General features: G+C 39.3%; 1 long non-coding RNA gene across 10 annotated transcripts in view; it reads left to right on the top strand.

The window, feature by feature from the left end:
• LOC122223715 overlaps positions 1–19,811 on the top strand; it is a 102,089-nt gene extending 82,278 nt beyond the window's left edge. For 8 of the 10 annotated variants that reach the window (XR_006204424.1, XR_006204419.1, XR_006204421.1 and 5 more), the window contains 4 exons: positions 13,316–13,394; positions 18,190–18,270; positions 18,492–18,543; positions 19,294–19,811. This is a non-coding gene — a long non-coding RNA (uncharacterized LOC122223715). Of the gene's footprint in view, positions 1–280; positions 407–13,315; positions 13,395–18,189; positions 18,271–18,491; positions 18,544–19,293 lie in introns of all 10 variants that reach the window. The other 2 variants (XR_006204423.1, XR_006204420.1) reach the window with 1 other exon arrangement.
• Positions 19,812–22,919: the final 3,108 nt, after the last annotated feature.

Here is a 22,919-nt window from a genome sequence, read left to right as displayed (position 1 = left end):
AGGGAAGATGTGCATAGACACGAGTTTTACTGAGTGTCATGCACAGTTTAGTTAAGCTCTAGTTTGACTGTCTGTTAGGGACTGAATATCTCTGTTTCCCTCTCCACCCAATTTATAGATTGGAAGTCCTAATCCTCAATGTAATGGGATTTCGAGACGGGGGCCTTTGGGAGGTAATGAGGGTTGGAGAAGTTCACAAGGGTGGACCCCTCATGATATGATTAGTGCCCTTATAAGAAAAAACATGAGAGTTTATCCCCCCACTTCTTTCTCCCCTCAGACATTCATCAAGAAAAGGCCAAGTGAGCACACATCCAGAAGGCAGCTATCTGCAGGCCAGGAAGAGGGTTCTCACCAGAACCCAAGCATACTGATGCCCTGATCTAGGATTTCCAGCCTCCAAAATGTGAAGAAAATTTCTCTGTTTTGCTTAAACCACCCAGTTGATGGTATTTTGTTACTGCAGCCTGAATAGATTAAGACACTCACCAAAATCAGGCAAATTTTAGAAAATATAATCAATTAGACCACTGGTTTGTTCTTAAACGTGGCAGTCATTCATTCAGTGGAAAATAACTACTTGAATCAAAAAGATGAATATGAATTTACCTCTTTTGTACTTAGGATTATCTTTCAAATGGAATCTCCCTCATTGTTTAATCGCTTTCTCTGTACTCTCCTCCACTGCAAATGTAACTCACTCAACATGGTTCAGACTTGCTACTTTGAGATTTTTAGTAAGAAAGAATATTGTTCAACACAAGGTCCATTAAGTCTAAAAGCCTACCCCCCACCCCACCCCTGCCCACCTATGCAGAAAGCTTTGCTTAAGGGGATAACTTACTTTGCTACTCACCTAAAACTCTACCGCCTACCTATAAAGGGGCAGGTTTTGAAAAGATGACTTTCATTTTAAGATCAAAATGAATTTAAAAGCAGAACTAACTATAGGACATTTCATTTTTGGAATTAATAATGAAAGAACCTTATCCTACCTTGAAAACAGAGGTGCCTGGGTGACTCAACTGGTTGAGTGTCTGACTTTGGCTTAGGTCATGATCTCACAGCTTAGAAGTTTGAGCCCCGTGTCGGGCTCTGTGCTAACAGCTCAGGGCCTGGAGCCCACTTCTCTCTCTCTCCCCCTCCCCTGCTCGTGCTCTGTCTCTCTCTCTCAAAAATAAAAAAGCATTAAAAAATAAATACAGCAATAAGCAATAAAAGATGCATCGAAAAGAATACAAATAAATAAATAAGTACAATGAGAAGCATCCAGAAATGCAACTACTTCCCAAGGCTTATTTGATTGTGACAAATTTCAATTAGCTTTGAAAGGTATAAGCAGGATAGCTAACTTTTGCTCTCTGACCATGGTGGACATAAAAATGAAGAGGAATTAATCTCTAACGAATCCTTCCCTAAACACTGTTAAAATATAAACTGAAGCATATTAACATTTTTAAGAGTTTATACAAGCAAAAATTTATTGGAATCGGGCAACACCAACCTGGGGGTGGTTAGTGGTACCCCATAGACAGGAGCTAGGGAGCAAGACTTAAACAGAAAAGGTGCAGAAGAAAAGCAAGGAAATTATGTCATTGGCTATGACTTAAAGCCTCGTTGGCTATTTATGATTGGTTGTTCTTAGGTTTCGATTTTATAACCTTGAGGCGTTTACAGGCTTGGGTTTTGGATTGTTTCCATCAGCCATCCTAGCGTGAGAGCCACCTCAGTGTAATGGCCTCCTTTTTAATTAATTGAAAACCAGATAGCAGAAATCACATTTTTGGAGGAATATAACACACCTTGCCAACGTAGCAAATTGAGCTAGAAGAATCTGAAGAGGGTAGGAATGGATTTGAAGGCAATAACACCTGGGCAACTCTAGTCAACCTGGAAAAAACACTCTGTCATATTTCAAAAGATCTCACAAAAGGCAAACCCTTTCGTCCATGTTTAAAAACTCTTGTCAACAGTAAATGGTGACTTCTACCCAACTGAAGACCTCCCGATGGTAATTTTCATGGAGACTTTATGTTAAAAAATGTTTTTAAGTAAATGAGGACACAGAAAAATACATTTCTATTCTTAGTCAAAACTCTTTCTAAAATGGCAGATTTTAAATTTAATTTTCCTTGATTTTTTTCTCTCCTGCAGGCTAAAAACTCCAAACCTGTTTAGTTTTCTGCTCTTCGATCTTTTGCTTTGTATATTAGAACAAGTACATCTGAAAGCAAAATTTAGATTTAAATGTCTTAGGTTGAAGTACTTTCACTAAAATGTTCTCCATTTCAGAAAACACTTTTGGCTTTTATTTACATTTGAGCACCCTTGTAAATTAGGTATTTTTCCCCCTAAAATGGCTTCAAACTTTTGCATTATAAAATGCAGATCACTTGATTAGATACTCAATCCGATATAATAAAAATAAGCTTCTGACAAAAGCAGCTTTAAAGAAGCTTTCCTAGACTATGCCTATAAAAAAGTCCATTTGCCTATTTTGTCTGCCATTGCTGAATGAGTAAAAGATATAAATGTCATTGAAAGACAGATTATTTATTATATTTTCCCATCTGCTTACTACATTGGTTATTTGAGTCTTTTCTAGGTGTAAAATGCTTCATATTAATAAATTCAAATGATGTCTGTTGTCTTGTACAAACACAGATGTCATTTTTGCAGCTTGAACTTGTTTAGGTCCATAAAATAAACTAATAAAAAATAAAAACAAGAATTTTGAATTGACAGAGAGAAAAACTGTAGTAAGAGCAAAAAAGCCCATGTTTAGTTTTTATACGTTTGTCTCTTACTCAGCAACACAATATTACACCCAATCACTAATCTCCACTACATAAAGCATTTAACATTTTTTTTGGCTTGATGTTATCAAATATTATATTGTTCACATTTTCTATCAGTCTTTATAATAACAGTGACTTCATCCATAGAGGACTGGATTCATAACCACAGAGAAATTTGTGTTTTTTTCCTCCCATTGGTGTTTATTAAAATTGAAATCAAACTAGGGAATCGGCACACAAGCCGATTGGTCATCTATCTATTCTCAGTCTTTTGTCTCACAATGATCAAAACCATGATTCCACTAGAAAATGAGAAGCTTGGGTGGACCAATGAGGACAGCCTAAAAGATACTTTGAGGACACAAGTCTCAGCTTCTGTTTTCAAAGCAATATATAGTAATAATACTTCAATACGACTGCAGGGAAACTTTAATATCAGACACTGGCCTGGCTTGGGAAACTAGCTTGAGGCAGTGCTCTACCTATTTTTGTGAGATTCGTATCTGACACATTCCAGCTCACTTTCCAATCCCGTGTTCAGCTGCCAGAAATGGGAAGCATATTATAAGAGTGCACTTCTTTTCTCTGAATGTGAGTTTTGAACACTTTAGAACCACAATGTTATCACTTTTGCCTCCTGGAAGATAAAATTGATAATGATGATGATGTCCATTTTTCGAGCACTCATGCCAGGCATTGGGCTAAGAACTTTTTATTATTAATTTACATGAGCTAGATAACCCTATGAGATAGCTGTTGTTATTATCTCCATTTGGCAGATGAGGAGAAACAGAAGCTTAAAGACCTCAGCCTCCATCGAGGTCCTACTCCTATTAAATGAGAGAAGTGCAAACCAGATTCAGCTGAGTCCAGAATGAGCTCCTAACCACTGTGCTATATTGATTTCAATTACTAAAGGAATACCAACTCATTGGATAGAAGGTTCAAGGGCATTTTTGTCTTTGCTTCATTTGAAACTCCTCTATCACTTCTTGATGCCATGGACAAAAGCACTGGAGAAAGTCAAAACTCCATGGTGGCTGAGTTCTTTGGAGATAGTTGTTTTGAAATGAAGGAAAAGATAAATCCCAGTTGTCTCTTGGGTTTACTATAGAACTTGATAGTCATCAACCTTTCTGCCAGGATATTTATCATCTTGGCAACTCTAGAGGAGGAGATGATTTTGTCTTTGACAAATAAGATTTTCCTCAAAGGTATATACGAGGTAAACACTGAATGTCCCCAGTATCATTGAGATCTATTTCAGCACGGCTGGGCTTATGTAAGGAAGGACAGAAGAGTTCAGACATTATCTCTCACGCTGGCTGAGGCTCTCAACAGAATGGGAGCCCACTCTCACCCTCCCTCCCCCGCCCCCGCCCAGTTTCCAGGCATCCAAAACCCACACTCTATACCCAGATGTTCACAACTCTCCTCTGTGGCAGCCCCTTTAGATACAGCACTCTCTACTGAGGACTTCATCAACCTTGTCACCTTGGAAATATACTTTGTATTATATCCTCATAGAGCTCTGCTTAACATTAAGTTACTGAATTCCAAGTTTCAGACATGAGTAGAATCATAAATGTCATCTCTGCAGTATCTTCTTGAAGCAGATAAAAGATCCAAAGCTTGGGCACATGCCCCAGGTCACCCAACTGGTGAGTGGCAAGGGTGGGGAAAATTCTGCACCCTGCCCGTGACTCTCGGTCGCGTGTTCTTTACACTGCACCGTGTCACCACCTCTTATACCATGCAATTAGCCGGTTAACCCCCCAAATTAATCTGCCACCCAGATCCCTGTGAACAGCACTCTCCTTCTTTCCAATTACCTTATGCACTTCAGCACAGGATGGTTTTAGAGACAAGAGTAATGAATAACTTTAGTGATTTAAGGAGCTCCAGGACTAGGCAGTTCAGTTAGATAGAGAGCCTTCTGGCAAACAACACTTAATATTCATTGTTGACACACATTCATCACACTTTTCTTTGGTTAGGCCCAACCGAAACTTTAGAAGGATCTTAGAAAGCTACAGTTAATCATAGGATGAATTATGAGATGGAAAGCACGGCCAGCAAGAAGAAAGCATACAAAATTTAGGATTATTCAGCCTGAAACAAAACAAAACAAAACAAAACAAAACAAAGACAATGAAAGCTACTTTCAGAATTTCTTTCTGGTCAGGGGGTTTATAAAACAGAAAAAAAGTGAGTTGTTTTCCATGGTTAGGACACACAAAAATTGGGCTTAAAGTGCAGCAAGATAAATGAGTGGCCCCACTGAATGTCAGTGTGGTTGATTAGGTGGCCTTTGGAAGCCTTCTGTGGCCCTACCACAAGGGAGGATCTTGAACTGCACTCTGCAGGAAGCAATCTTATCAGAGGCATTGGAAGAGCTGTATATGCCTGGAATGGTCAAGCCAGGCTCTCTGTTGAAGGCAGAGGCATACACAGTGCAAGGTTCTTGAGTTTCCTCACAATCAGGTTTCCTAGGGTTGATTTTGTTTGCTTTATAACTGCTGAGGAATTTTGAGGAATCACCTACCACACACAAGCTTCTATCATGTGGCAATGAACCCTCTACTGTCATTGACAAAGGGATCAAATTTCATCCAGTCTCAAAGGGAGCATCTAATTTTGGACCATAATATGGTTAAAACTTCTCTCTGCAAACAGGTTTCTAAATCAGTTTTTTTACTAGCATAATGAGATAAGATCTGTAATTCTCCTTTTTGAATTACTCTGTCTGTGCTTTGAGAAGCACAAAGTCAATCTTCATTGCTACCAAAATCTGAAGGTTAAGTTTCCAGGCAAGAAAGGAGGTGGTTCTGGAGCCATGATCAATCAGTGATGTCAACCTGCCAGAAGTAACTTATCACAGCACAGGGATTGGACATTTTAGTTTGAAGCCTTCTTTTTTCTCGCTCCTGAGAATCTGACATTCAGTCACTTTTTTCTTAATTCATTGGAAGAAAGATGCAGTGGAAGAGAACTTATGATCTCCAGACAATAAGATGCCTTTTTCATACCACCATTGTTGATTTCTTGTACACTAGCCCTACCAGCATTTTCTCATGTCCTTTCGAAAACTCACAACTGTTCCAAGGCAGATAGCGAGGGTTGTTGGAACACATGTAAATCATGTGTGTGTGTGTGTGTGTGTGTGTGTGTGTGTGTGTATAATTGAGTGATAAACTCTGTATTCTTTTTTTAATGTTTATTTATTTTTGAGAGAGAGAGAGAGAGAGAGAGAGAGAGAGAGAGAGAGAGAGCATGAGTGGGGGAGGGGCAACAAGAGAGGAAGACACAGAATCTGAATCAGGCTCCAGGCTCTGAGCTGTCAGCAGAGAGCCTAACATGGGGTTTGAACTGATGAGCCGTGAGATCATGACCTGAGCCGAAGTCAGATGCTTAACCGACTGAGCCACCTAGTTTCCCCTGTATGTATGTATGCATTTGTTTATTTTCCCAGTCCACAGACTTCAAAAGGTCACTTAATTCAAAATGTCACTTAATTCAAAATAGGAACTAGCATAAGTTCATATAGGCTTCTTTTTTATGAAGGCCACATGCAGTCACTCAGTGTACAACTTAGATCCCCAGATTTTATCTTCTCTGATCCCACCGGCTCTCAGAATACTTTTGGACATTTGAGAGAATTCTTCCTTCTTGCTCTTGTGTATAGATGTTATGACTCTTTCCTTTGGGAATACTTTTTCTAGTGGAGATGGGAAACGGAAGCAAAATAGATGGTAGAGAAGGAACTGAGGTTTTTTTCACCCAAAGTTACGAGTAGATAAAATTGACCTTCAGAACTATTACCCGGGGCAAGGATAAAAATGGGGGAAAGTGACAGAGGTGGATTCAGGGTCTGGCCAGAACCATCCTTGAAGTCATAAATTTGAGTGGTTACTGAAAAGAGACAAAAGGTCTTTTTTATGCATATTACCTGCAACCAGGCCATAGTTTGCAAGCGTACTTAAAACTAAAGGAGTTGTTGTTGATGGTTTTGGAGTTTGAGATAAGAGTTTGCCAGTTGCTTGGCAAATCACTTAATCCCTCTGTGCTGAATTTCTGTGTGGATAAAATAAAGATCATAATTGTATCTATCCCTGGGGTTGTTGAGACAATTAAATGCCACAATGTACATATAAACACTTAATATGGTGCCCACAGCATAGTAAAAGCTTAATAGATATTAGCCATTACTACCCTGAGAAGTATTTAGTGAAGAAGAAATTGTAAATATAAACTGAAAGCAGAGTGACTGTAATTATACACCTCATATGTTTAAAATCTCAGGATAGTCTCTTCATAAAGGGTGCCTCCTTTATAGTTTCATTTCAGTGAAGGTAAAAATATTTCTAAGGTTTTCGTAAGATCTTTTTGACATTTTCCTCCCTTAGCACGATACTTATGGAAATATATATCTTCATAATGTATATATGCATAGAAATATAAATGCTAAGTTGCTCACCTTTCATGTCACTTCACTTAGAATTTCAGAATCCTAACACTGACAGTTGGGATGAACCCACATTATTTGAAGGATTTAGAGAAGATGTTTTCTTTTCTTTCCCCCCTTTTTTTGTCTCTTTGATTGGAGGGTTAGAAAATCTAGAGTAGGATGGAGGTATGTGGAAGAAATTTGAAGGAAGCATGTTGAATAGGATACCATTATTCCATCACAGTAATTCTTTTGATGAAATCTAATTGGAAACTCTTCTACACACTTAATTAACTGACAGAAGATTTAATTTTGATTTTGGCTTCAACATCAACTAAAAATACATTGAATTGTAAGTCACTTCCAAACTCCAATCAAGCTTCTTTAAGAATCTGAATCATTTCTTAATTTCTATGACAACCAACTTATGCTTCATTCTGTCTCATGTGAAGCTTAGAATGACAGTGACCCAAATCAATGCCATCATTAATGACAATAGTGTAAGGTGTTTAGATTCCCTTATGTTGTTTGCGTGCTAAAGAAATGTATCTGTGCATTGAAAATGAAAGAAAAATTAGTTTATAAACTGATCATGAAGACCAAACTTTCAGTGGACAGATATTCAAATTTCATTTTGTTTATGTAATGCTTTTCCTCTATGCTAATTAGTTTTTTTCTTAACCCTCTGTATGCTCCCACTTACTTAGACACATACCTTCCCTGTAAGCTGTGATAGCTAAATTGTTTAAAGTCGATAATATTTATTGAGTATCAGTTATGCCCCAGGCAATATAGAAGTTTTGGAGATGTCTAGGTGAAAAGACAGAAAGGGTTTCTATCTCACAGACAGCAGGTGAAGGCAGGAAGGTAAAAACTAACAATGGGGGAATTGCAGTGTTGTGGAGTAGGGACTCTGGCGGGTGAGGGTGGGGTTGGGGGGGAATGCAGCGCTATGGCGGTGCATTCAAGTCCTGCTTCCTTGATGAGGTGGGATCAGATGCCTGTGTTGGAAAGTCCCTCCCCCTCCCTTCCTATTTACAACCACAGCATGAAGACACAAGCAGTTTTAAGGACTCATTTTCTTTTTCTCATTAGTTGGCTTCCAGACCTTGGGCAACGTGATGGTCTTCTAAGTATGCAGTGGGAGGGGGGTACAGAGAATTGTCTGCCACAAGGAGCCATCTTGCTTTCTAAAATAATAATGGGCCCACATGTCAAATGGCTTGCCAAAAATGTGCCAGCCTTTTTTTTTTTTTTTTTAAACTCTTGCTTGTCAGCACTTCTTCAGACTCAACATCTGAAGAGGAGAAAACGGAGTCTGGCTCAGCCTTACACATCACGAGCAAAATTGTCAAAATTGAACAACATTTAAATCTTATAAGAGGAGCTGGGAAAAAGAAAAAGATGACTTTTTTTCAACTTTAATTCATTTTCGTCAATATATAGGACAATCTAATACAAATGAACTTGGAAATTTACCTCTGATTCCACTTGAAAAGGTTACATTTGAATGCACATATGCAATATTCGGTAAGTAAATAATACAGCAAATAAGTTACTGGGTTAACAGAAAGACATCTAGAACTAGCTAGACTCCAACAATCATGATTGAATATCTTAAAAGTCTTTTTGCCAAAAACATATCAGTTCACAAATTCAGCATTCCTTGGTTTCTCATTTCTCCTGAGCTGTCTTCACCTCTTACCCTTTAGCTCTGTCTGAAGGATATGGATTTTCTGACCACATATATATTCATCTGGCCCTCCCTGCCTGTCTCTGTCTATGGAAAATCAACAATAACCCAACAGTATGACAAGACTTCATGGTAATGGCATACCTGGGAGAGCACAAAACCAAAAATTTGGGCACTCATTTTGACACCTAATGGATTTTGTTTCCAGAATAAGCTACTTCATTTCCTTGAGCATCACTTTGCTCATATGCTCTGTAAAGTCTCATGGCATATGTGTATACTTATTTTTCTTTCTCCAGACAGGGCTTTCAGGCACCAAAACTTCTAAGTCACATATCTCCATCCTGTCTTTCAGGTGGATTGTTGCATACTGTCATTATAGTTTTATTTTAGTGAAGATAAACATATTTGTAAGGTTTACATGAAATCACTTAGTAGGTGACCTCTGTGCTAGAGGGTGTTGATTATCCTACAATATCTATACTTCCCTCTTCCCAATTTTTAGTGAGACATGTGATCACTTGCAAAAAGACATTTCCCAGCTTCCTTTGTAGGTCTTGCCATGTGTATAGGTCCTGACCAAAAAGATTCATTCATTCAGTCAGTCAGTCAACAAATACTTATTCAGCACCTACTGGAGTCTGGGATCTAGGGATATAGTGGTAAATAAAATAAACAAATTTCCAGTAATCCCTGCCCTCCCAACCCCCAAATTGAGTTTATAATCTACCTACCAGGAGGAAATAGAGAAGTTAAAAATATATTATTCCAGGTGATAAGTGTTATGTAGAAAAATGAAGCAAAATAGGAGGATAGAACATAGAAGAAGAGATGGGAGTTGCCTCACTGTTCATAAAGTTGAGTGGGAATGAGACACCTGGGGGTGAAGTCTAGTCTGGGAGTCAGGGGTTTTTGTGACTGATGTAAACAGGGCAACGCGCACACTGAGATGACGACAGGACAGACAGTGCTGGTGAGGCTCTGCATGCAGAGAAAAGGGCAGAGCGCGGTTTAGCTAAGGACACAGAGTTCTGGGGCCCCGTCTCTACTTCTGCCTCTAGCAGTGTTTGGTGGTATGGGGAGGGCAGGAGCAGAGTCATCTGGAACACACAAAACTTCCTCCTGACTCCTGCTACTATAGGCAAGAGAGGTAGGGAAAAGTGGGCATTCTTGCCCATTATTGACACAGAAGTGTCAGGGGTTAGCTTTCAAAAACTTGCCTTAAATATCAACTGGTTGGTGCCTTTTTTCCACTGTTGTTTTATCCTTTAATCCACTCTTATGCTTGGAACAGAGATCTGATGGCAGGATTTCTAGCAGCCACCTTATATTGTGAGGACAGGACCATACTCCAGGGAGTGGGAAGAGCTTGGTTCCAGAGATTTTAGACAGTATAGTCACCGTGCTAGCCCTGTGCAACTAACCTCATTTACTTGAGAGAGAAATAACCACTTCTTGTTCAAGTCACTATTATTTGAGTGTTTACTACTTTTTTGCTGTTTTCAAATATAGCATGCAGGTATAAAATCTACCATTTATCCTTGGAATGTTTTATTTGGGATTAACAATCAATGTAGTATCTGGGACAAATAAGTGATTTTGGAGGCAGAACATCTGGAGTTGTGTCTTGATTCCATGTCCATTCATTTTCCTTATAAAATGAGAATCTCCTACTACCCAAGGAAATCTACACATTCAATGCAATCCCTATCAAAATAACACCAGCATTCTTCACAGAGCTAGAACAAATAATCCCAAAATTTGTATGGAACCAGAAAAGACCCCAAATAGCCATAGCAATCCTAAAAAAGAAAACCAAAACTGTAGGCATCATAATTCTGGACTTCAGGATGTATTACAAAGCTGTAATCATCAAGACAGTATGGTACTGGCACAAAAACAGACACTTAGATCAATGGAGAATAGAGAACCCAGAAATGGACCCACAAACGTATGGCCAAATAATCTTTGACAAAGCAGGAAAGAATATTCAATGGAATAAAGGCAATCTCTTCAGCAAATGGTATTGGGAAAACTGGACAGCAGCATGCAAAAAAAAAAAAAAAAAAAGAATCTGGACCATTTTCTTATTCCATATACAAAAATAAAATCAAAATGGATGAAATACCTAAACATAAGATAGGAAGCCATCAAAATCCTAGAGGAGAAAGCAGGCAAAAACCTCTTTGACCTCAGCTGCAGCAACTTTTTACTCAACACGTCTCCGGAGGCAAGGGAAACAAAAGCAAAAATGAACTATTGGGACTTCATCAAGATAAAAAGCTTCTGCACGGTGAAGGAAACAATGAGCAAAACTAAAAGGCAACCAACAGAATTGAAGATATTTGCAAATGATATGTCAGATAAAGGGTTAGTATCCAAAATCTATAAAGAACTTACCAAATTCAACACCCAGAAAACAAATAATCCAGTGAAGAAATGGGCCAAAGACATGAATAGACACTTCTCCAAAGAAGACATCCAGATGGCCAACCGACACATGAAAAAATGCTCAACATGACTCATTATCAGGGAAATAAAAATCAAAACTACAATGAGATACCACCTCACACCTGTCAGAATGGCTAAAATTAACAACTCAGGCAACAACAGATGTTGGCAAGCATACGGAGAAAGAGGAATCCTCTAGTGCTGTTTATGGGAATGCAAACTGGTGCAGCCACTCTGGAAAACAGTATGGAGGTTCCTCAAAAAATTAAAAATAGAACTACCCTATGACCCAGCAATTGCACTACTAGGTATTTATCCAAAGGATACATGTGTGCTGTTTTGAAGGGACACATGTACCCCATGTTTATAGCAGCATTAATGACAATAGCCAAAGTATGGAAAGAGCCCAAATGTCCATCAATGGATGGATAGATAAAGAAGATGTGGTATATATACACAATGGAGTATTACTCGGCAATCAAAAAGATTGAGATCTTGCCATTTGCAACTATGTGGATGGAACTATAGTGTATTATGGTAAGCAAAATTAGTCAGTCAGAGAAAGAGAAATATCATATGACTTCACTCATATGAAGAACTTAAGATACAAAACAGATGAACATAAGGGAAGGGAAGAAAAAATAATATAAAAACAGGGAGGGGGCAAAAGATAAGAGACTCTTAATACAGAGAATGAACTGAGTTGCTGGAGGGGTTTTGGTGGGGGATAGGCTAAATGGGCAAGAGGAACTAAGGAGGACACTTGTTGGGATGAGCACACGGTGTTATATGCAGGGGATGAATCACTGGATTCTACTCCTGAAATCATCATTGCACTATATGCTAACTAACTGGATGCAAATTAAAAATAAATAAATAAATAAAATGAGAATCTTCTTTATAAAATGAAAATAGTAATACTCAACATTTCTGCTGGAGAAAAATTGAGTAGCAAGACCCAGAGGTGAAAGTGAGTGTGTCCGGTCTGAAGAGTTGGAAGTTCAATACGGCTGGAGTGTAGCCATTCCAACATTAAACCAACATTTGAAAAGCTGGCAAGCGCCCAAGGTGCCAGGGCATACCAGCTAAGAGCTGCTAATCAACAGCTCAAGGCTCCATGGTGTAGCTTATGAGTCCTCCACGGTTGGGCCACTGCTTCAGCCTCCAGTCTTGTCTTTGCTTCTCTTCTCTATTCACATTACCCTCCAGACACACTGAGCTGCTTGTTGTTTCATACTCATCCATTATGTCTTTATACTTTCACTCCTCTATCCCTTCTGTTGCAATGAGAGCCTACTGCTCCCATTTAGCCTATAGAACTCCTACATCTTCTGTATAACATTTCAGCTGCAACCTGAGTGTTACCACCTCTAGGTAGGTCTTCCGGATAATATCCTCATTATTCACATATGCTATCTGTAGTGGGTAGAATGGTGGCCCCCTTCCTGGAAACTGTCCACATCCTGGAACTTGGAAATGTGGCCTTGTTTGGATAAAAGAGTCTTTGCCGATGTCATTCAGTTAAGAATCTTGAAGTGAGATCAACCTGCTTTATCTGGGTAGGCACTAAATCCAATGACAAGTGTCCCTATACAAGACACACAGAAGAGAGACCCATTTGAAGAGGGAGGCAGAGATTGGAGTTAGGAAGCCACCAGCCAAGGAACAACGTGAACCCCCAGACCCTGGAAGAGGCAAGCAGGCATTCTCCCCTAGAGCCTTTGGAAAAAGTAGGTCCCTGCTGAAACCTTGATTTCAGACTTCTAACCTCCAGAACTGTGAGAAAATGAATTTCTGTTGTTTTAAGACAGCAAGTTTGTGGTCATTTGTTATAGCCGCCCTAGGAAACTGAGCTTTTAGAATTACATATAAAAAATTGTCTTACAATCCTATTATTTGTTTGTGGCTGTCTCTCCCATGTAATAGAGTGAAGCTCCTCGAGAAGGGGAAACGTGGCTCAGTTACCTATCATCCTGTATCCAGCCCCATGCATGCAAGACACAGGGTTTGTATTTGTTAAATAAATGGAAGAATGGGTAAATAAATAGGAACTGAACATTTCAATGTCCTGACCGCAGAGTGTTAAAGAACAAAACTTGTTTTGGTTTCTGAAAGATGTATGTTTATAAATGTTGGATTCTCTCCCCACTCCCCACCCCTGCTGTCAGTGTGGTCCTGAGCACTCTGGTTCTTGCTGGGTTTTATTTAGCATCACACCGAATCAAAGGAAATTAGATGTTCGTCCCTTTCCTTGCTTCCTGGGGTTTAACCTTCCTTTTGTATAAGTCCTTCCTGGCTCTCACAGCAAGGCAGTGCCTATACGCACCCTGAAAGTGTTGTATTCAGCGCTGTGTGGGACCAAGGTCTAGACAGCCATTCTGAACCTCTTTTCTTCTCCTTTTTTTTTTTTAAAGCTGAATGCAAATGTTCAGCTTTGGCACTAGTTCAGCGTGGAGTTGGACATATACTGGCTCTAATGTGTTTTTCCAATTGTGTGACATTTTCACTGCACCACAAAAGGGACATTGAACCACACCCCGAGTGCCTAGACATGGGGCCTCACAATTAGGTTCCTCACCTGTCAACTCTAATTGGCTCAGACTGACCCACTCGCTGTGATATTTGCTTTGGATATTTGGATATTCGGATATTTTCTCAGGAACCTCATTTTTATACATTTGAAAAGCCACACTCAAAGAATAGGGGACAACTGAACACATGTCATACGTAAAAGAAATCTGTTCATCATTTGTGGGAAAACAGCTTCTGGCAAGAGGATGGTGAACAGAGTCCAGCGTTCCCTTTGCCTGTGGTTTGCAATTCCACTGTGGGCTTGTACTGCCTCTTTGTTTCTCTAGATCATCTACACAACTCATTCAGTCAGTTATTTATTGCGCACTTTCTGGATGACCAGGCAGTGGGCTAACGTGTCGGGGACACAGCCATGAACGAAACGGAAAACTGATTCCTGCTGTCATGGGGTTTACATTCTAGTGGGAGGCAGTGGCAAAGGAACGAATTGAACATAACAGCAGATGTACAGTTTGACACACATTCTTCCAGTGAGCTGAGGGGCTCAGATAAGCTAATGTGGGTGAATGCACTTTGTAAACTATAAAACTAACCGGAATTAGTGACTGTTTTTCTGTCCCCTGTTCAGGTATAGATTACCCACTAAAGTTTCCTTATTGATATTCCTGAAATCGATTCACCAGTGACTTATAAAGGACCATAAAGGACAGAAGGAGAAAAACCCAAATCAAATGTCTATTTGGCTCCTTAGCAATTTCACCAGGGCTTTCGAGACATGCTGCTTCTAAAGCAGGGTGTGTTGGGCGTCCGTAGTTTCCATGGTTGAGTCCGTGCGATAAGAACTATTATCATTGCTCATGTTTTGTACCTATTTCTTTCAGCCAGAGCAGAATACTATCTGAAAGACAGGATTGGAAGTCACCGGGAGGGTTTCGTTTTGTTTTGTTTTGTTTTCCACTGCCTACCTGTGCTAAACTTAGCTAAAAATTAGTAAGCATTAATGTCTGGGCTGTTCCTTTTTGTACGAAAATGGGGATAAAAGGCATAGGTTAAATTCTCCATATGCTACATTAAAGGGGAATGATTTTGACTGAAGATTAATTTGGGGGTTAATATTTGAGGGGGCACTGGCCACACATATGAAATGCCCGGAAAAGTTAAGGAAAAACATAGCAGTAGATACAATTCATAAGTCAAAAACAAAACAAAACAGAACAAACAACCTTAATGTTGAACTGAAAAGAATACATGCAAATTTATGGTAATTTGTGTCAAAAATATCCCCAAATGTGAGGCAGCGTGATAAAGTGGAAATAGTTTGCTTGTGGAATCAGACCATTTTCCTAGATGAAAAATAATAGTAGTTAACGTGTACCAGACACTATCTTTAGCATTTCACACTCATTCTCTTGGTTCAGACTCACCTCTTCCCTGGGAGGGAGGTACAATTACAATACATAAGACTAAATTTATGATTAATGAAAAAAGATACAAAAAGCTACTACGAAAGCGCATTGCAAGTTTTGTTAAAATGTTATTGTGGGGCACCTGGGACATTTAACCAAAGCCGGTTAAATGTCCGACTTTGGCTCAGGTCGTGATCTTGTGGTTCATAAGTTCGAGCTTTGCATCGGGCTCTCTGCTGTCAGTGCAGAGCCTGCTTGGGATTCTCTCTCTCCCTCTCTCTCTGCCCCTCCCCCGCTTGTGCACTCTCTCTCAAAATAAATAAATAAATAAATAAATAAATAAATAAATATTATTGGTTTTAAGACATAACTCTGGTTAACTCTAGGCCTGCTACTTCCCACATATGTGATTTTAGGGGGTCACATGTTTAATCTTTGAAAGCCTCTATTATGTCTCCATCAAAGGGTTGTCATGATTATCAAACAATATAACACATGGAAAGAATCTAGAATAATTCCTGGAACATAGAAAGTGATTAACAGAAGTTACTTCCCCCAACAGCAACCTGAAAATGGTGGTCTAGACAGCATTCCCCGCACCCCCCACGCCCACATACTCCCAAGGTTGATCTAGAGCAGTGATGACTGAAATAATGTGAGACGCAAATAGAATTTAAAATTTTTAGTGGCCACATTAAAAAATTAAAAAGAAACAGGGGTGTCTGGGTGGCTCAGTCAGTTAAGCATCTGACCTCAGCTCAGGTCATGATTTCGCACTCTGTGAGTTCAAGTCCCACATCAGCTCTGTGCTGACAGCTCAGAGCCCAGAGCCTGCAGCCTGCTTTGGATTCTGTGTCTCCCTCTCTCTGCCCCTCCCCCACTCATGCTCTGTCTCTTTCTCTCTCTCTCTCTCTCTCTCTCTCAAAAATAAATAAATATTTTTAAAAATTAAAAAATTAAAAAGAAACACGCTTAATTAGTATAAATAAGATATTTCATTTAACCCACTTTATTCAAAATATTATTGCAATTGGAAATCAATATAAAATTATTAATGAGCCATTGTATATTTTTTGTTACTAAGTGCTTGAAACCTGGGCTTTATTCTATACTCGCAGCACACCTCAATTTGGACACTAAATTTTCATTGGAAATACTTGATCTGTATTCAGATTTCATAAAATTAACAGTTGACAATACAGAGTCACAAGACCAAATCGTTTCTTACAAGTTTTCCAATAACCAAATTGAGTTTCAGTTTTTAAATTTAACTTATTTAATTTTTCAAATAAAAATTAAAATCTAAGTTCCCCGGGGACACTAACCGTATTTTAAGTGCTTGATAACCATGTGTGACTAGTAGCAACCCTATTAGGCAGGGTGGATTTCATCCCTCTGTATAATCAGCCAGGAGTGGGACTAGGATAGGAATTTTGCTCTGTTCTCTCTAACCCCAAGGAACCTGTGCAGTAGCTTTCTTGGTTTGGGTCAAGAGGTGTAGATGTCACTGGGACTGTAACATGAAACATGAAAATAATGCCCATTTTTTGGTGAGGTTCTTGAGATTAGGGCTGATATTGAAAACACTCCTGGGTCCTGCTGGGTCAGTATGGGGAGGGAAGCTTGAGGCTGGCTGAAGCCTGACCAAATTCAAGAGACTCTGTTGGAACCCGACGGACTCCATCATTCAGCCAATTGTACCTCTGCATTGATGCCTGATGTCCTTTCGCTAGGCTCATTCCCAGAAATTCAGTTGGTAAGAAGTAAGGGAATGGCCATAGTCCAGAGATAGAGACTATGAGGGGGGAAGAAATTAAGGGTGGTGTTTTTTTGTTTTTTGTTTTTTTGTGAAGTCTAATTCTCGGATAGAAAAAAAGAAAACCTTGAGAGCTTCGGAGAAATATAGGGAAGCAGCTAACTTGGAGGGCAGCAGGATTTGTTCTGTGGGACAGTGGTGAGATGTTACTTGAAATACTCAACTGGCTCTAGCCCTTCTTACACAAATTGGTGGGTGGAATTCAGAGAGAAAGATAGTTAAGAGAAAGGGTTTCCAGCTGGGATAAATGAAAAGACCCTGCAACTTGAAATAAAGGAGGCTAGGGAGGTCACGGTAATCCTGGGCAAACATGTCACCGGTGTAATCATAGAGCATTGATGTAAGTGTTCAACATCAGAGAGGCACTGTGGTTTAGAGTAATAATATTCGTTGCTTTTGTTTGACCCCAAAATGGACGTAATATTAATAAACGTTTACAGTAAATAATGAGACTCAATAGACAAAAAGAAGACGGTCACTCTGTATCAGAGTACAGAATACAGTCCACTGCACGTAGGCACCATCAGGGGGTTCAAATCAGAATTCTCTCCCTAGACATTTTTATGACAACTTTAGAAAACATGTGGTTAACATATGTGTAAGTAATTTGTTCCTAAATTGAATATTCAAGTTTAAAGGAGCTTCCATAGACTGTTGCCATTTTTGGTAGACCTTTTCTTAAGGGCAAAAGTCTCCCTTGTTTCAACACTCGGCTGAGATGCAAAGGCTCAGTGATTTGCCTAAGACCAAACATGGAATTAATGGAGGAACTGAGACTAGAACTCAGGTCTTCTGAGTATCTCATTTATCCTATACTTTCCCAGTAAAGAAAACTTGTGCTTTCTGCAATTAAATGTATGCACTTAAAAATGGGGAAAATCTAAAATTACTGTCAGAACAGATTTGAAATTTGGTTTTCGCAGAAAATTTCCTATGAACGTATACTCCTGAGCTTCTGAATATGTATTCTGGAAGCATGATTATAATTTAAAAACCCTCATATATTACCATTAATACATAATAACTTTACAATCTGTCTTCATTAGGGCAGCATGGTGTAGTAAAAGAGGTTGAACTCTACCACTTATTAACTGGGCAATCTCTCTGAGGCTCCCTCATACTTCAAGGTGAGTAATCTCACTTTTCCAAAATGGTCCTTTAAATTTTTTTCTATAGTACTTATCAATTTCTAGTGTACTTTATAATTTGATTATATTGTACACTATATGTATACAACAGTATACATGTTGTTCACATACAAGAATATATATGTTGTTTATTATCTGCATGCCTCACTAAAATTTTTTTATTCAAGTATAATTAACATACAGTGTTATGTTAATTTCAGGTGTACAATATAATGAGTCAGCAATTCTATACATTTCTCGGTGCTTATCGTGGTAAGTTAAGTTTTAATCCCCTTCACCTATTTCACCCATCCACCCACACACTTCCTCCCTGGTAACCAGCAGGTTATTAATATTAATAACCAGCAGGCTATTCTCTATAGTTGAGAATCTGTTTCTTGCTTTGTCTCTCTCTTTTTTTCCTTTGCTCATTTGTTTTGTTTCTTAAATTTCACATCTAAATGAAATCATATGGTATTTATTTGTCTTTCTCTGACTGACTTATTTCAGTTAGCATCATACCCTCTGGATCTATCATGTTGCTGCAAATGGCAAGATTTCATTCCTTTTTATGGGTGAACAATATTATATATATATGACACGTTTGCCCAGGATTACCGTGACCTCCCTAGCCTCCTTTATTTCAAGTTGCAGGGTCTTTTCATTTATCCCAGCTGGAAACCCTTTCTCTTACTATCTTTCTCTCTGAATTCCACCCACCAATTTGTGTAAGAAGGGCTAGAGCCAGTTGAGTATTTCAAGTAACATCTCACCACTGTCCCACAGAACAAATCCTGCTGCCCTCACTTCTAAAACTTAACAGTTGAAAAGTAGATTCACACACACAAGTTGTTCCAAATATACTGAAAACATGTTGAATTTAATGAAAAAAATCAGGCTTCTTCTTAGCAAAGTATTAGAGTTGGAGAGCAACTTCACCCTTTGGGAGTTTGCAGATGCTGTGTGGAGGACCTGATGGGGTAAGGGTGGTGTAGAAAACTTCCTCTTCTGTCTTTCCTCCAGAGTCTCTGACTACCCACAGGAGAAGCAGAGGGTGCAGCATCCTCATTGGCCTGGGAGATAAAAGGACTTGAGGAAGACGCGGGGAGGACATCATCACCGGAGGTCGGGGGGCCACGAGACAGGACAGAGGTGTAGAACAGTTGGGAGTCAGGCATCTAGAACGGGAGAACTTCCAAGTTGTCATGATGTGTGAGGGATTTAGAGAGAAAAGAAAATCGAAAAGGAGATACTTAAAATCCTGGGGCTCTAGGTTACAAATCAAATCCTTTTCATCTTCTTTGAAGGAAGAAAGATTGGAAGTCCCATTTAGTTACTTTGGGAGGGTTTTTTCCATCTGTAAATTGGAGATAATATCTGCAATAATGTGATATGAGGATCAACTTAGTTTTCTCTACCCTTTTCTACCACTCTCCTTCGCCAAGGCCCTGTCCCATAACCGTTGCCTCAAAAGTGTCCACGACTGGCTGTTGTCCCTGTATTTATAGCACTAGAAAACAGTGATTTCTTTGTGACTGTGACTGTGGGCTCCCTGTGGCCAGTGCTGTGTCTTTTTTGTCATCGGGTCTTCAGTGCCAGGCATAGGATCTGATACGTCCTGTGTACACAACCCATGTTTAGTAAGTGAAGGAATGTATGAATGAATGAATGTGAACGACAAGCACTGATGTAATAAATAAGCATTCTCATTCCTTGTCCAATCAAAGCCAAATACTAATATACTAAAGATTCTCCAATAATTTCTTAAAACTCTAGTTGACTTAATTAGCTAAACAAATTACAATGAATTCATGCACACCATCAACAGGCCTTATTTACTAAACCCCTACTCTGCCCTGTTTCTGTGGTGATGACAGTCATTGCAGTAGGCCCCCCAATGATGTTCCCATTCTGGTTCCCAGAACCTGTGAATATGTTACCTCACATGTTAAAAGAGACTTTGAAGGTGTGATCAATTAAGGATTTTGTGGAGGAGACATTATCCTGGATTATCTAGGTGAGCCTGGTATAATCACAAGGATCCGTGTGAGGAAGAGACTGGAGGTCAGAAAAGACAGAAGATGCTACCTGCTTGCCTTGAAGATTAAAGACAGGGACCACGAGTCACAGAGTGTAGACAACCTCCAGAAACTAGAAAAAGCAAGGAAAGATATTCTCCCTAAGGGCCTCCAGAAGGAATGTAGGCTGGTGGACCGATTTTTAGACCTCTGGCCTTTAGAACTGTAAGTTAATCAATTTGTGTTGTTTGAAGCCACTAAGTTTGTGATGATATGTTACAGCAGCGGTAAGAAACTAATACAGCCATAGAAGTAAATTTCTGAAATTTACAAATTTAACTTCAGCATACACATTTTAAATATAATGGCCTCCTCTCTTGCTGAAAAATAAGGCAGGTTTAGACATGTTTCTAGGGACAATATAGGGCAAACATATGCACTGAATGGTCAAATATAAATATGTTACGTAACACTGCCCTCAAACATAGAGCAGGCCTTGTGATTCACTACGAGATTTTCAAGTTTTATTCTTTCTGATCTTCTAAATGTAAATGAAATTCCAGCACTCTTTAGAACATGATAGAACCCAGCAGACTTCTGTATTTTTATACATGGACCCTCTAAGAATAGTGCGATATTTTTGAAGTCAAAAATAAAATCAGCCTGATGAGTTAAGTAGGGCTCCCATGTTTAAAATTATGTATAAGACCCTCAAAGTTCAGAGAAAGCAGACTGATTTGATCTGTTCTTATTACTGGTAGCTATAGAGGTTTTTCTACTGTGAGAACATCCTTTTACGAAGCAGAAACAAGATTGTCTTGTTGCCTCTTTTAATCTCAGAGTTTAGATTTTCCCATACCATTTTCTTGTTTTGAGGGTCACTTTTCAACACAGGAGCACAGCTGTATGAGAGGCCTCCTTCTTTGGAAATACAAAAAGCACATAGCTTCCTATTTGATCTCAGTTTCATTATAGGACAATTTTAGGCTGACCCAGGCTGTGTGATTCACTAATGTCCAATCATCACGTGCAATGGAGGTAGCACAGCTGAGAACCAGCCTTTCCTTCAACTGGAAAATTTGCAGACAAATGTTTATTTTATGAGGATGCTTCCTCTTCCCTATTGATCTTATAGCATATAACTAATGCTGGCCGAATTGCAGCCCTAAAGGCAATATCCAGAAACCAGTTACATTTCCTGTTTTATTATTTACTGTGGTTACATTCATCGCATTATTTACATGCACCCACATTTCATAGATAATTGCCCCATTGTAAATTCCTAAGCCACCAAATGGCCATACATTTAAATTATGTGTTCCTCTCCCCCACAAAAAGTTATGTGGAAGTATTCACCTTTAGAGCCAGCCGACTGAAGAACAGCCTGGAAAATATCGCTAACAAGTGTCTCTGATCCAAACGAGAAACCGCTAAGCCACCCTTGTTGTTCCTGTAACACACAGGATCCATTGTGTGACTGGGTCTCTACATGTTTACTGCTTGGCTTTGCAGTTTTTGATCAGAACTCATTCTCCTTCAGGGCACCTGGGTGGTTCAGTCAGTTAAGTGTTCGACTTCAGCTCAGGTCATGATCTCATGGTTCGTGAGTTCGAGCCCTATGTCAGGCTCTATGCTGACAGCTCAGAACCTGAAGCCTGCTTGGGATTCCGTGTCTCCCTCCCTCTCTACTCCTCCCCTCCCCACCTCAAAAATAAATAAATAAACATTTTAAAAAAGAACTCATTCTCCTTCTAGACTCATAATCTTGCAGTTTAGGGACTGTGTCTGAAGATTCCCCCTCCCACCTCCCAATAGTAATGACTGGCATTATCACTAATGCATAGTAATTATGATTTCCATGTTTTAAATGCTTACTATGTGTCAAGATTTGTACACATACTATTTCTTTGTCAAACTCTCCACAATACTATGAGGTGAATATTATCAGGCCCATTTTACAGATGATGAAACAGAGGCTATAGAAGTTCAGCGTCTTGCATAAGGTCATAAGGCTAATCCAGGGTCTAGGATTGAATGTCAGTTCACCTTGATTCTACATTGCCTTTCACAATATCAGTAACACAGAATAAATAATGCATGAATGGCTAACTTCTTGAAATCTACCAATACAATTTTAGGATAGGAATAAATAGTTTCATCTGAAAAACAACAAATAATTTTATTCTGGAATGCTGAGTGCATTAGCATGTTCTTAACATGCAATAATTTAGACAATTCAGAGCTAAGAGCTGTCTATTGAAGGCCAATTCAATCTATGCCAAATTTCTACTACAGTCCGGCACAATGTCTTTTCTGGAGAGGAAGGTTGGAAAAAGCTGGCCAGGAGCAGGCAGAAGGGCTCTGGGTTTAACATTTGGTTAAACTCAGCTGATTCTTTACTAAACTTCTTTGCTTTTTTTAATTTTTTAATGTTTATTTATTTTTGAGAGACAGAGAGAGCAAGAGTGGGGGAGGAGCAGAGAGAGAGGGAGACAGAATCTGAAGCAGCCTCCAGCCTCTGAGCTGTCAGCACAGAGCCCGACATGGTGCTGGAACCCATGAACTGTGAGATCATGACCTGAGCTGAAGTTGGATGCTTAGCCAACTGAGCCACACAGGTGCCCTTCTTTA

Source organism: Panthera leo, chromosome B4 (assembly GCF_018350215.1).
Source record: "Panthera leo isolate Ple1 chromosome B4, P.leo_Ple1_pat1.1, whole genome shotgun sequence".
Taxonomy (NCBI): Eukaryota; Metazoa; Chordata; class Mammalia; order Carnivora; family Felidae; genus Panthera; species Panthera leo.
This window is presented reverse-complemented; position numbering and strand designations above follow the sequence as displayed.